We start from the raw sequence: 14,448 nt of genomic DNA on the forward strand, positions 1-14,448 counted from the left end.
TATGACGCATTGCTGGTCACGGATCAGCACAGAGCGCTCGAAACGTGACCAGCAACCCACTGGACCACCATGGAAACATTTGTGACATGGGGGTGGGGGGGGCTGCTTCAAGTAAGCAGCCCTCTCCCCCCCTGGCTCCCAAAGCATGGGGGCACATATGTGAACAACCCTGGGGGCAGATGGCTGATCATCTGCCCCCAGGGAAGGGTGCAAAGAAATTAGGAAAATAAGAAAAGGGAATTTTGGGTGGGATGGGGGTGGCCACTAGCCACCAGGGATATATTTTACAGAAATGGGAGGTGGCCCTCTCCCCCTCACCCCAAGGGGAAATGGGGGCACCCCTTGCAGCCCTCCCTGGGGGCAGATATCTGCTCCTAGGAAGGGGCATCTGACTCCAGGGAGGGCTGCATGAGATACCCCCCTCTTATCTGCCCCGAGGGAGGGCTGAATAAGATGCACCCCTGCATTTGGTGTGGGGGGGCTAGAGGGTCACCCCTCAGTACATTAGAAAATTACCTGGCGGTTTAGGGTGCCCCTCAGTCCGCCCTAAAGTGAAGTGTACCTTTTCCATTTTTTGTTTTGTTTACGAAACTTGCCTTGGCAAAGAGGGGCATATTGGTGTGCCAATCTGGCGCCAGGGTGCCCAAACCTTACTGCCCCACCCACTGGGGGGCCTGTCCCACCATTTCTGGGGGCCCTCTTCCCCCCACCCCAAATGGAGGGGGGGTGTACCTCACGCAGCTGTTTGTAGGAGGCCCAGGGAGGCCTGCATGAGGTGCCCCTGCCACCCATTTGGGATGAGGGGGGAGAGGGCCCCCAAAAATGGTGGGAAAGGCCCCCCAGTGGGTGGGCCAGTAAGGTTTGGGCAGCATGGGGACAGATTGGCACAGAGGAGTTGGGTTACCAAGGGAAAAAAGTGAAAATGGTGGAACGCTTTTTAGGGGGGGCTGTGGGGCACCCCAAAGGGTCTGGGAATTTTCTAATGAGATGGGGCATTGACCCCCCACCCGCAATGGGGTGGGTGCCATGTCATGCACACCTCCCTGGGACCAGATATCTGCTCCTGGGAACGGGCGCCTGAACCCAGGGAGGAGTGCAGGACAGCACTCCCCCTTATCTGCCCCTGGGGAGGGCTACATGAGATTGGTCGCCCCTCCAATTTGGCCATGTGTGGATTCCCACGGGTGTCCTCTTTTGGGAAATGCATGGGTTCTCTGTTTTCCTTGATGGCTTCGACACCCTAGGCCCAAATCGGTAGGTTGCCCACATGAACAAAATGGTCAGTGGCGAAAGGCTTGGGGTTACCAGTGGGTTACCCGTTTCCTTTTGCGCCCCCGGTAGGTGCACCCACATATGTGAGGTACCGTTTTCATCAGGACACGTGTGGGGACGCGGGAAGGTAGGCCATGTGTGTTGGCGGTGTGTTTCGGTGGGTTGCCAGAGCGAAATGTCGGAGAATTGTCTTAATTTCCAGCCAATTTCAGAGACATTTCCCTGTGTCCACTCACCGAAACACGTCACTAACAACATATGTCATACCTTCTCGTGTTCCTACAGGTGTCGCGACATAAAAAAAAGGGACCTCACATGTGTAGGTGCACCTACCGGGGGAGCAAAAGGAAAAGGGTAACCCGCTGATAACCCCAAGCCTTTCGCCACAGCACAATTTGGTTATGTGGGCAACCTACAGATTTGGGCCTAGAGTGTCAAAGCCAGCAAGGAAAACGGGGAACCCCATGCATTTCCCAAAAGAGGACACCCGTGGAAATGCACAGAGCTCTGACTTGCGCGAAGCGGCCCAGAATCCAGAATTTATTACCCAGAACCCCAGACAAAGTGAACATTGTGTTTGTTCGACACCAAATATCACACTTTGTCGGGGATTGTGGCTAATAAAAATTGGGGAAATTTGCGCAAGGCAGACCTCTGTGGATTCCCACGGGTGTCTTCTTTTGGGAAATGCATGGGTTTCCCTGTTTTCCTTGCTGGCTTCGACACCCTAGGCCCAAATCTGTAGGTTGCCCACATGAACAAAATGGTCAGTGGAGAAAGGCCTGGGGTTACCAGTGGGTTACCCTTTTCCTTTTGCGCCCCCGGTAGCTGCACCCACACATGTGAGGTACCGTTTTCATCGGGACACGTGTGGGGACACGGGAAGGTAGGCCATGCAAATCGATCTTCAGTCAGTAAGACTCCCTGCCGCTAATGTCTTTTCCAATTGCAAACCTGTTACTTTAGCATTATAATCATTTGCGCGCCGCGAGTACAGATCCACTTATGATGCCACGCTCTCCTATCAGGCTGCCCTGAATGTTATGTGCCCAATGCACTGCCTTATTGAATTCTTATTTGCCTGCTGAACATATTCCCACTGCCCTGAACTGTTATGTGCCCAATGCACTGCCTTATTGAATTCTTATTTGCCTGCTGAACGTATTCCCACTGCCCTGAACTGATATGTGCCCAGGTGTCCAGTCATTTGGTCGACTACAAACTGGTCGACTGCAATTTGGTCGACGCCATTTGGTCGAAAACCAAATGGTCGAATTTTTGTTTTTAATTTATATATGTGTTTTGTGGGTTTTCGTGTCGGAAAAAAAAAAAAAAAAGAAAAAAAGGGGTTTGGGGGGACCCCCCCAAAAAAAACAAAAAAGGGGTGAAAATAAAAAAATTCGACCATTTGGTTTTCGACCAAATGGCGTCGACCAAATTGCAGTCGACCAGTTTGTAGTCGACCAAATGACTGGAAACCATGTGCCCATTACATTGTCTTTTTGAAACTGACACGGCACCGCACGGTTTATTTGCCGGGTGCACGTTCACTGAGTAACTGATAATCCTCTTGCCCTCTCCCCTGCTGTTATGCATCCCCGGAGTGCAGCATTTATTCTCTGTCAATTTTCCTTTTGCCTCTTGTTCACTATTACTACACATACAGACTCGGCATTACCTAGCCGCAACACCCCCATAGCAGCACCACTACAGAACTACACACACATCCTTTTGTCACCCTTCTGTGTCTCCCAACACATATTGTACACGTACCCTACTATGCACATACAACACCCTAGGGGTACCATTGCCAACTTACACCAACAACGTCCTTTTCACTCAACTATGGATGGCCCTCTGACCAATCCTTACCTCAACGACCCAGCTCTTTGGCTACATGACTTCGCCAGGAAACCTACACCCAACCAACCTTGTTCTTTCTCATTGGGAAATTCTAGACTAGGGTCCAGACTTCCCCACACCTTTTACCACCACTCTAGTAGGGCCCAACCTGCCAGACTTTCTGACATCAAGCATACAGCAGTTACCTATCACCCTACGCCTATCCCCTCCATGGACATCCCTTCCTCGAACACTCCTTCGCTAGTACCCACCCTGCTGCATGCACCTCACTGGTTAATATACAACCTTCATCATGCATTAAGGCAGCATTGATCAATTCCAGGTCTCTCACAGCCATTGCCCTTGACATGGCGGATCTTATCACTACTCATGACCTCGACCTCATAGCTGTTACTGAAACTTGGCTCCATGCGGCCTCAGGACCCCTTCTATCCCTTGCACTCCCTGAAGAATACACAATCTTCAGAAACGACTGTAACACTGCTCAAACTAAAGGCGGAGGTATAGCTATTATCCACAAAACCGTGCTAAATCACCGGCTCTTCACTCCTTGCCAATTCAAATCAGCAGAATCCCTCACAGCGAAGTTCGCCACCTCTCCTAACCAGACCATCACCAGCCACATCATATACAGGCCCCCTGGCCCCATATCTACCTTTACTGAGGATCTCGCCCACACCCTGTCTGAAAACACTAAGACTACCTCACAAATCATCGTACTAGGTGATTTCAATTTAGGCCTCTCTGACCCTAACGATGCATCGGACCATGATGTAAACAGCTTACTACTCAATATAGGCTTCACACAACGTGTCACCGCACCTACTCACTCTAAGGGCAGAATCCTAGATTGGATAGCTGACCTTAACTGTGATTCTAAGGTCAACTCCAACTTACCATGTGCCGGACGGACCATCACCTTATCACATTTAGCATCCCCACTAAAATCACTCACCCCATCCCTAACATAGCACTGCACTAGGAACAAGCGCAACATAACGTGTGCTAAACTTATCCCACTCATCCTCCCCGCCCTCAATGATCTTGCCTTTGCATGTTCGGACCCTACTGTCCTGGTCAACACTTACAACCAGACTATGCTAAAGGCACTTGATCTTATCGCTCCCTCACATCTACAGAAACCTAAACCCCGGGCTCACCTCAACACCTGGCTCACGCCTCAGCTGAGAACCCTACGTAAGGAAAAAAGGACCCTTGAAACTTGTTGGAGAAGCCACCCCACGGAATCCAATAAAGCAAGCATGGCTCTAGCCACTTTAAATTACAAAAAACCCATACTGGCTGCTAAAAAAGAAACATACAATAAACGTATTGAACAGGCCCAATCCAACACCAAGGAGCTTTTCAAAATGTTAAAAGGAACTGGAATCCCCTGCTACTCCTCCAGACACCTGCTCCAAAGACAGCGCTTGGTGCACAAACATCCAAGAGGCTCTCCTGCGAAAAAGTACTATGCTCCAAACCAAAATCAATGAGAAAAAAAAACAGTCTACACTCCTTTATAGCACAGCTTGCCCCTCAGGCTAACTACAAACCCAATACTGCACCTCAGAAACCCTTCTGCTTCTCACCCCTCTCTATTTCTGAAGTTGAAGACATCATTAACAGTCTTAAGCCCTCTAACTGTCAGGGTGACTCCTGCCCTGCCACTATTATCAAGGAGGCCTCACAGCACCTGGCGCCTTTCATCACTACACTCATAAACTCCTCCTTCAAGTCGGGGATCATCCCTGACATCCTCAAGGACGCCTGGGTTATTCCCCTACTGAAAGAGCCTACCTTGGACACTAACACTCTTACCAACTACAGACCTATAAATTCTCGATCGAGCGGCATACCTGCAGATCCAAGATTATCTTGAATCCAACAACCTTCTGGGTCTTAGGCAATCGGGCTTCCTCCCTCGCCATGGCACAGAAACTGTGTTACTAGATTTCAAAACACAAATAGAAGACTTAAAAGATAAGGGGAAAACTGGCTCTCTTACTCCTTCTAGACCTCTCAGCAGCATTCGATTTAGTCAATCATCAAATCCTCTGCCACCACCTTAAATCAGCAGCTAACGTCTCGGAAAAAGTCACAGCTTGGATTACATCATTCCCGGACAATAGATCTATGAGGGTCTTCTCCCCCTCTGCCACTGCTGAACCTTCCCCTGTCACATGTGGTGTCCCCCAAAGGTCATGTGTGGCCCCGACACTCTACAACGTTTTCACAAAACCTCTGTTTGACATACTGGACCGTATGGGCGTCACGTACACCAACTACGCTGATGATACCCAAATACTTATTCCCATCACGGGTGACCTCAAAATTGACTCCCTAGTTATCAACGCCATTTATCAAGTCATCCAGGCCTGGATGGCGCAGCATGAACTGTATTTTAATGATGGGAAGACTGTGTTCCTCATCTTAGGTTCACCCCAAAAACTCAGTAAACTTGACTCCACATTCAAGTCCTTCAGCATCGATGGTAACTCCATCAAAGTGGCCAAGGACACCAAGACATAAGGTATTTATCTTGATTCCACCCTCTTCCTATCCAGACAAACGAATGCAGTCTCCTCAGCCGCATCTTACACATGCAAGCTTATCACAGCTTGCCGCCCTTTTCTGTCTCCTGTCAATTGAACAACTCTAGCCAGGACTCTTGTCCTCTCCAAAATCGATTACTACAATGCCCTCTCTCTGGGCACTAACCAGTGCAATATCAGAAAACTTCAAATCATCCAAAACAACGCTATTAGAGCGGCCCTGAACATTCCTTGAACTGCATATATCTCCGAATACAGGCGGAGCCTTCGCTGGCTCTCAGTTACCCAAAGAATCTCACTTAAAGCCTTGGCACTCACACATAAAAGTATCGCTAACCTAGCCCCCAGCTACCTTTCCAACAGGTTCACCTCGCACTCAGCTGCGAGACCTCTCAGAAGCGCACACACTAATTGCCTTGTCATCCCACGGTTCAACCTCCAAAAATCTGGAGGCTGCAGTTTCCCTATCCTAGCAGCCAAGCTGTGGAACACACTACCCAACCCACTCAGAGCTGAACCTTCCTTCACTGCCTTCAAGCGTAATGCTAAAGTTTGGCTGTCCACCCTCGACTAAGGATGACTATCGACTGTAACAATATTCTATGACACCACAGGCTATTTTTATGTCTCCGCCATTGCATTCTGCCCTATCATGTAAATTGTATACCTTCGTTTATGTCACTTGTATATTGTAAATTGTATACCTTTGATTATGTCACATGTATATTTTGTATATCCTAAATGTAAATAATTCTATGTAAGCTGACTGTAACTAAAAATGCGCCTGGTTGCCCTCGGGCCTTGTGCGCTATCCAAATAAACAAAATGCAAATACAAAATACAAATGTGTTGTTGGCGGTGAGTTTCGGTGGGTGGCCAGAGCGAAATGTCTGAGAATTGTCTTAATTTCCAGGCAATTTCAGAGACATTTCCCTGTGTCCACTCGCCGAAACACGTCGCCAACAACAGATGTCATACCTTCTCGCATTCCCACAGGTGTCCCGACGTAAAAGGTACCTCACATGTGTGGGTTCACCTACCGGGGGTGCAAAAGGAAAAGGGTAACCCGCTGGTAACCCCAAGCCTTTCGCCACAGCACAATTTGTTCATGAGGGCAACCTACAGATTTGGGCCTACAGTGTCGAAGCCAGCAAGGAAAACAGGGAACTCCATGCATTTCCCAAAAGAGGACACCCGTGGGAATGCACAGAGGTCTGACTTGCGCAAAGTGGCCCAGAATTTTTTACCCAGAACCCCAGACGAAGTGAACATTGTGTTTTTTCCCCATCAAATATCACACTCTGTCGGGATTGTGGCTAATAAAAACTGGGGCAATTTGCGCAAGGCAGACCTCTGTGGATTCCCACGGGTGTCATCTTTTGGGAAATGCATGGGGTTCCCTGTTTTCCTTGCTGGCTTCGACACCCTAGGTCAAAATCTGTAGGATGCCCACATGAACAAAATGGGCAGTTGCGAAAGGCTTGAGGTTACCAGTGGGTTACCCGTTTCCTTTAGAGCCCCCGGTAGGTGCATCCACACATGTGAGGTACCGTTTTCATCAGGACAGGTGTGGGGACGCGGGAAAGTAGGCCATGTGTTGTTGGCTGTGTTTTTCGGTGGGTTGTCAGAGCGAAATGTCGGAGAATTGTCTTCATTTCCAGCCAATTTCAGAGACATTTCCCTGTGTCCACTCACCGAAACACATCGCCAACAACAGATGTCATACCTTCTCGCGTTCCTACAGGTGTCCCGACGTAAAAGGTACCTCACATGTGTAGGTGCACCTACCGGGGGCGCAAAAGGAAAAGGGTAACCCGCTGGTAACCCCAAGCATTTCGCCACAGCACAATTTGTTCATGTGGCAGCCTACAGATTTGGGCCTAGGGTGTCGAAGCCAGCAAGGAAAACGAGGAACCCCATGCATTTCGCAAAAGAGGACACCCGTGGAAATGCACAGAGGTCTGACTTGCGCAAAGCGGCCCAGAATTTATTACCCAGCACCCCAGACAAAGTGAACGTTGTGATGGCAGACCTCTGTGGATTCCCACGGGTATCCTCTTTTGGAAAATGCATGGGGTTCCCTGTTTTCCTTGGTGGCTTGGACACCCGAGGCCCATATCTGTATGTTGTGCTTGTCTGGAGAAAGTGACAAATTCAGGTATCGAAACAGACTTGGGGTTACCTGCGTTTTAGGCTTTCCCCTTGGCGCCCAGGTAGGTGCACCCACACGTGAGGTACCGTTTTCATCGGGACACCTATGGGAATGCGGGATGGTAGGCCATGTGTTGTTGGCCACGTGTTTCGATGGGTGCGCCGAGTGAAATGTGCGGAAAATGCCTTTTTTTTCACACATTTCAAACTTTGCGGGGGTGTCTGGGTAATACATTCTGGGCCGATTTGCACAAATCATACCTCTGCGGATTCCCACGGGTGTCCTCTTTTCGGAAATGCATGGGGATCCCTGTTTTCCTTGGTGGCTTGGACACCCGAGGCCCATATCTGTATGTTGTGCTTGTCTGGAGAAAGTGACAAATTCAGGTATCGAAACAGACTTGGGGTTACCTGCGTTTTAGGCTTTCCCCTTGGCGCCCAGGTAGGTGCACCCACACATGTGAGGTACTGTTTTCATCGGGACACCTGTGGGAACGCGGGACGGTAGGCCATGTGTTGTTGAGGGTGTGTTTCGATGGGTGCGCCGAGTGAAATGTGCGGAAAATGCGTTTTTTGCCCCACATTTAGGACTTTGCGGGGGTGTCTGGGTAATAAATTCTGGGCCGATTTGGGCAAATCATACGTCTGGGGATTCCCACAGGTGTCCTCTTTTCGGAAATGCATGGGGTTCCCTGTTTTCCTTTGTGGCTTGGACACCCGAGGCCCATATCTGTATGTTGTGCTTGTCTGGAGAAAGTGTCAAATTCAGGTGTCGAAACAGACTTGGGGTTACCTAAGTTTTAGGCTTTCCCCTTGGCGCCAGGAAGGTGCACCCACACATGTGAGGTACCGTTTTCATCGGGACACCTGTGGGAATGCGGCAAGGTAGGCCATGTGTTGTTGGCGGTGTGTTTCGATGGGTGCGCCGAGTGAAATGTGCGGAAAATGCGTTTTTTTCCCCACATTTCGGAATTTGCGGGGGTGTCTGGGTGATAAATTCTGGGCCGATTTGCGCAAATCATACCTCTGCGGATTCCCACGGGTGTCTTCTTTTCGGAAATGAATGGGGTTCCCTGTTTTCCTTGGTGGCTTGGACACCCGAGGCCCATATCTGTATGTTGCGCTTGTCTGGAGAAAGTGTGAAATTCAGGTGTGAAAACAGATTTGGGGTTACTGGTGTTTTAGGCTTTCCCCTTGGCGCCCAGGTAGGTGCACCCACACATGTGAGGCACCGTTTTCATCGGGACACCAGTGGAAATGCAGGAAGGTATAACATTTGTTGTGTTTGTGTGGTTTTCATAACGTTTTGACCCATTTGTTGGTGCCCTTTGTCACACAACCCTTTCATTTCCCAAATTTGACCTACATTTAGTCGCTGCTTTAGGCACCATACACTTTTGTTACCTGCACAAGTCACTTACCCTTGAAAAGGTCTGCCTGTGCTCTTTCAAAAAATGGATGCTTGCCCTTCCTCACCACATTGGTTTTCCCGATTTACACATGCTAAGTGCGTCTGTTCAGACCGTGAGCATAAAACCCCTGTGTACCATGGCTCAGTGTTTGGCTTGTGGTAATGCTTGTTTTGTAAAACACTACAAAAAATGTGTGCTTTCCTAACTGCAAGAGTTGGGGGAATGTATCAGAGCATTGCTTTTCTCAAAATTCATAGAAGCCATTTCTGTACCAAGCCAACCATGTCCAATACATACCTTTTTTTCGGTCATTTTCCCGCTTTCCCCCCAATCTATGGCATTTTCCTCTACCTAGATGTTGCCTGACCTATGCAAATCACCCCTTCCTAAACTTGGAATTTTCTCTACTTTTCAGAAATATATGCCTTTCTGTCCTCCAATTCGGCTTTCCCACCCTTTTCTTGCATTCCGTCCATGCATGTCCAATTGGCAAAAATGGCCAAAATCACCTACCTCTCACAAAACAGTTGATAACACATCAAAATATGTATTTTTCGTTTCCACTCAACCTGTTCTTGAAAGCCAGGAAATTGGGGAACTCAGCACAGCAAATCATTTGTTCCTAGCTCTTACAAGGAAAAAAACACAGGCTTCTTTGTACATCATTTTATTGGCATTTTTTAAAAAAAAAACCAAACTTTTCGTCCTTTTTGCTTATTTTCTCCCCCCGCCCTCCCCCCACAGCAACCTAGGATGTGGGGAAAAAAGGAGCCAAATTTAGCCGAGATATCTCATGTAACAAAAATGTTACAAGCCATTGAATGGCCACTTACCGAAATAACCAAAAAAGGCCCTGGCACTGCGGTGAAATACCCATGGCACTTAAAGGGTTAAATAAGATCACAGTACCGGACAAATACCCGATGCCCCTCATCCCAGACATTCTGGAGGCAGTTCAGGGCTCACGGAACTATACCAAACTCGATTTACGTGGAGCTTATCACCTAATCCGCATCAGGATGGGAGATGAATGGAAGACGGCATTTCGTACTCCGTTCGGTCACTACCAATACAGAGTCATGCCGTTTGGATTATTTCAACGCTCCTGCCGTCTTCCAATGGTTTATGGACCACATATTCACTGACTTATCCCTCCACTATGTAATAATATATCTGGATGATATATTGTTTTTTTTATCCACATTGACTGAACACATTCATCACGTACACGAAGTCCTCTCCCGCTTGCAACAAAATCACCTCTTCTGCAAGATAGAGAAGTGTGAATTCCATCAGCCTTCGCTTGCTTATTTGGGATTCATACTATCAGGAGAGGGTATTTCCATGGATCCCACCAAGATCTCTGCGATCACAGAATGGCCAACACCTAAGTCTGTCAAAGACATCCAAAGGTTTTTGGGATTAGCCAATTTTTATAGGCGTTTTATCCCCCACTTTTCATCTCTTACATATTCCTTAACACATCTCCTTAAGAAATTATTACCGTATTACCTTTACATTCATCCCTGGCAGAACAAATCTAAAGGCAGATGCCTTATCTCCTAGAGATCCAGTTGAAGAAACTCTGTTCCAATCTGAACCAATATTCCCCAAGATGGTTTGTGTGCCAGTGGTACGAGACTTCTTACAAAAGATCGAGGTCACTTCAAAGGATTGGGAATCCTTGTATACAGAATTGGTAGCAAAATACCATTTAACACCTAGCCAAGGCCTTCTATTCAAGGACAAAAGGATCTTCGTACCCAACAAGGATCTCCATCGAGAGGTGTTACGTCTTTGTCATGATTCAGGCTCAGCTGTACACCGGGGCTTCACAGGTACATTAGACCTCATTCACAGACAATACTGGTGGCCAACCATCAGACTTGATGTACAGAACTATATATCATCATGCACCATTTGTCTCCAAACTAAGACCCCTAGGCATTCAACCATAGGGAAACAAGTATGCACACAAATACCTACAAAACCATGGCAAATCATTTCAACTGATTTTATAGTGGATATACCGAAATCGGAAGGCTGTAACACCATCATCGTAACAGTGAACTCCCTAACAAAGATGGCTCATTTCATTCCTTTGCCAGCCGTTCCATCTGCTGCCGTCATGGCACGAGTATTTCTGGACCATATATTCTCCCTTCATGGACGTCCAGAAGTCGTCATATCTGATCGAGGCACGCAATACACCTCGAACTACTGGAAACAGATGTGTCATATCCTAGGGATCTCCAGAGCTTTAAGTTCCGGATAGCATCCACAGACAAACAGGCAGACAGAACGACTCAATCAAACATTAGAAGGATATCTCATATGTTCCATTTCTGCAGCACAGGATAATTGGAAAGGTCTCCTGCCCCTAGCAAAGTTTGCATACAACAATGCCACACATTCAGCTACTCGTCTCAGCCCTTTTTTATGTATCTACAGGTTTCATCCTTCAGGGTTACCAACACTTAATTCCTGCTCATCTACCTTTCCGGATATCGACAGAATGGTAAATGCCATCCAAGAAGGACAAAAAGAAGCCCGAGAAGCCTTGCTTGAGGCGCAACTCAAAAGTAAAAAACAAGTTGACAAGCAGCGAACCACTGCCCCATTGATACAAGTAGGAGACTACGTATGGCTGTCTAACAAGTTTCTTCCAAGGAGACTAGTTTCCTCTAAACTTTCACCTACATTCTTTGGCTCTTTTCAGGTGCTAAGGCAAAAGGGTCCGGCAGCTTTCCAACTAAAACTGCCTCACTCATGGAAACGCATTAATCCGACGTTCCATGTCTCACAATTAAAACCTGACATACGGAACGACTTCCATCCGCACCCTACCAAAAAACCTCTTCCAATCCTTACTGACATAGGTCCTGAATATGAAGTTGCAGGGGTCTGTGATTCTCACTACAGAAGGGGGGTTTTGCAGTTTTTAGTAGATTGGAAAGGGTATTCGCCAGCCGAGCGATCTTGGGAACCTGCTTCGGCTGTACAAGCGCCTAGAGTTGTGCGTGGATTTTATCATCACTTCCATCCCGGTAAACCGGGCTTTGTCTCCCATAAAAGGGGGCATACTGTTACAAACCCTCGGGCATTCTTGGGAAATGGTCATTGTGGCGCCGTTGGTGGCGTATCTCAAGCATTCAGATTCTCCTACCTAAGATGGCCGCTGTATTGCAGGGTGACGGTACAGTCGTTCTGAAGGCATTATTTGATCCTGCTCCTCCCATCCGTGCTGAGAAAGTACTTCTGGGACCGAATACAGAACGGCATCACGTTGCTACTGATTACAGCAGTCATGCTTTATGAGTATCGCAGCTAGGAACTCCTAGACTTTTTGCTTGCATTCCAAACCCCTCATTCACATTTTCCTTTTCTTTCTTTCCCGCTAGCAGGAACTCCCTCTTTTCCCCCGTGTCCATCTGTTCGCTCACACGAGGATTTTCCAATTCAAACATTTCCGGGGAACTGCACAACGTAGGTAGACATACCACTACATCACATCCAATACAACAGTCTTCAGACATACCAACTCATCTTATTTACTCCTTTAATTTAACATTTCATGCAACTCGCGGTTACGCGGACTGCATCTCCCAGCCACCACCTCTATTCCCTCGCGGAGCGTTTCCCCGGGAATACCTTCCAAACTCCATTCAGGATTCCGGTACAAATATCTCCCAGTACTAGTTGTCTCTTTGTTCTCTGTCTTATGAGTTTGCTTAAGATTTGTATCCCCATCTAGATCCTCCCTCCGAGCTCCATCAAGGATTCAGCCTACTTTAACCTCAGCAACAACTAGCGTCAAGGGTAGTATATTATCTATTCATTTAACTTACCTGTTTACTTTTATTCGGGTTAATTTTCCATTCTCATTATAGCTAGTGTTGGAACCGGATTGAACACCCGGATGTCTTGAGGATGATCCGACGACAACTAACTACACCCGGAAGACACACACCTGAGACAAGCTCCACTCCGCTTCCAACGATCACCATCTACAAGAGTTTTCTTCCCCTCGAGGGTTTCCCTGGTGTTTTCACATTGTGCACTTTACAGTTGCCCAGTGAAAGAACGTCAGAGGAATCTCTGCTATCCGCAATCTATCGTTTGAAGATCAGGTAGGACTTTGTGTTCTTGTACTTGTGTGTTACTTGTGAGGGTGAAAGAGGGCTTCTCCCAAATCCTATGAGCAGAAGTCCCGGGAAAGGGTTAACACAGAATAGAATTTCCTATTAAAATTCCCCCACTCCTACTTCATATTCTTTGTGAATTATTCTACTTTGGCACTTATTTATGAAAAGGGCATTTTAAAACAGGCCTGTTTATATCCTTTGTGTAATCTGATCAACAAACCACAGATTTCAAGAGGCACATCAATTCCTTAAATCCAAGCTGGTGAATTATTATTTTTACTTACTTTTTGGGATGTAAAACACCCCCATACCTTTTCAGAGTTCTGTTTCTAAAGGAGACAGGGATCCGTTTTATTAAATCACAGGATCAGAAAAGAGGCATTTTGGGTTTCTCAGGATCAGTTTTGCTGGTTCTGTCCATCGGTTGAAATTGGGAAGTAATTGAGCATTCGGGTCATCTGATTCTCTTCAGCCACCTTGGATTTGGATATGAATGTCTTCCCCTGCTCTGTTCCCCATCTGACCTGGTTAGAAAATATGTCCTGGTCTTGGTTTTCTTTCCCTCTTCACATTATGGTTTGAATTCCTATTACCAAATCAGAAATATACCAGCAGACAGTAGGAAAATGATCCAGTCAATTTCCTTTTTTCCTATGAAAACATCACTTCTTATACTAGTGTGAACCCAACCACATAGCATAATTTGACACAGCATGTTGTATTGGACAGAACCCCTTTATTGGCTGTCTTCACTTTCCCAGACCCATCAGGGCCCTCTTCCTTGGTTCTATTGTCATACTGAATTTGATTTGTCACGAAGGGGGAAGTTACACACTGGCGACCCCTGGAAGTGAAAACTAATGCTGATTTGAAATATCAATTTTTCAAATAATTATTTTCATGGAAATGTGCTATTGATGGAAATAACACATTCAGATGTGCATGTATTTTCTGAATCCAGAGATATTATTTATGTATCTGCTAATCCATGCTTGATGGAGTTATTGAAATATACAACTTCTCCAGCATGGGGTCTGACATGGATTCACA

Source organism: Ambystoma mexicanum, chromosome 12 (genome assembly GCF_040938575.1).
Source record: "Ambystoma mexicanum isolate Mex_15411 chromosome 12, UKY_AmexF1_1, whole genome shotgun sequence".
NCBI lineage: Eukaryota > Metazoa > Chordata > Amphibia > Caudata > Ambystomatidae > Ambystoma > Ambystoma mexicanum.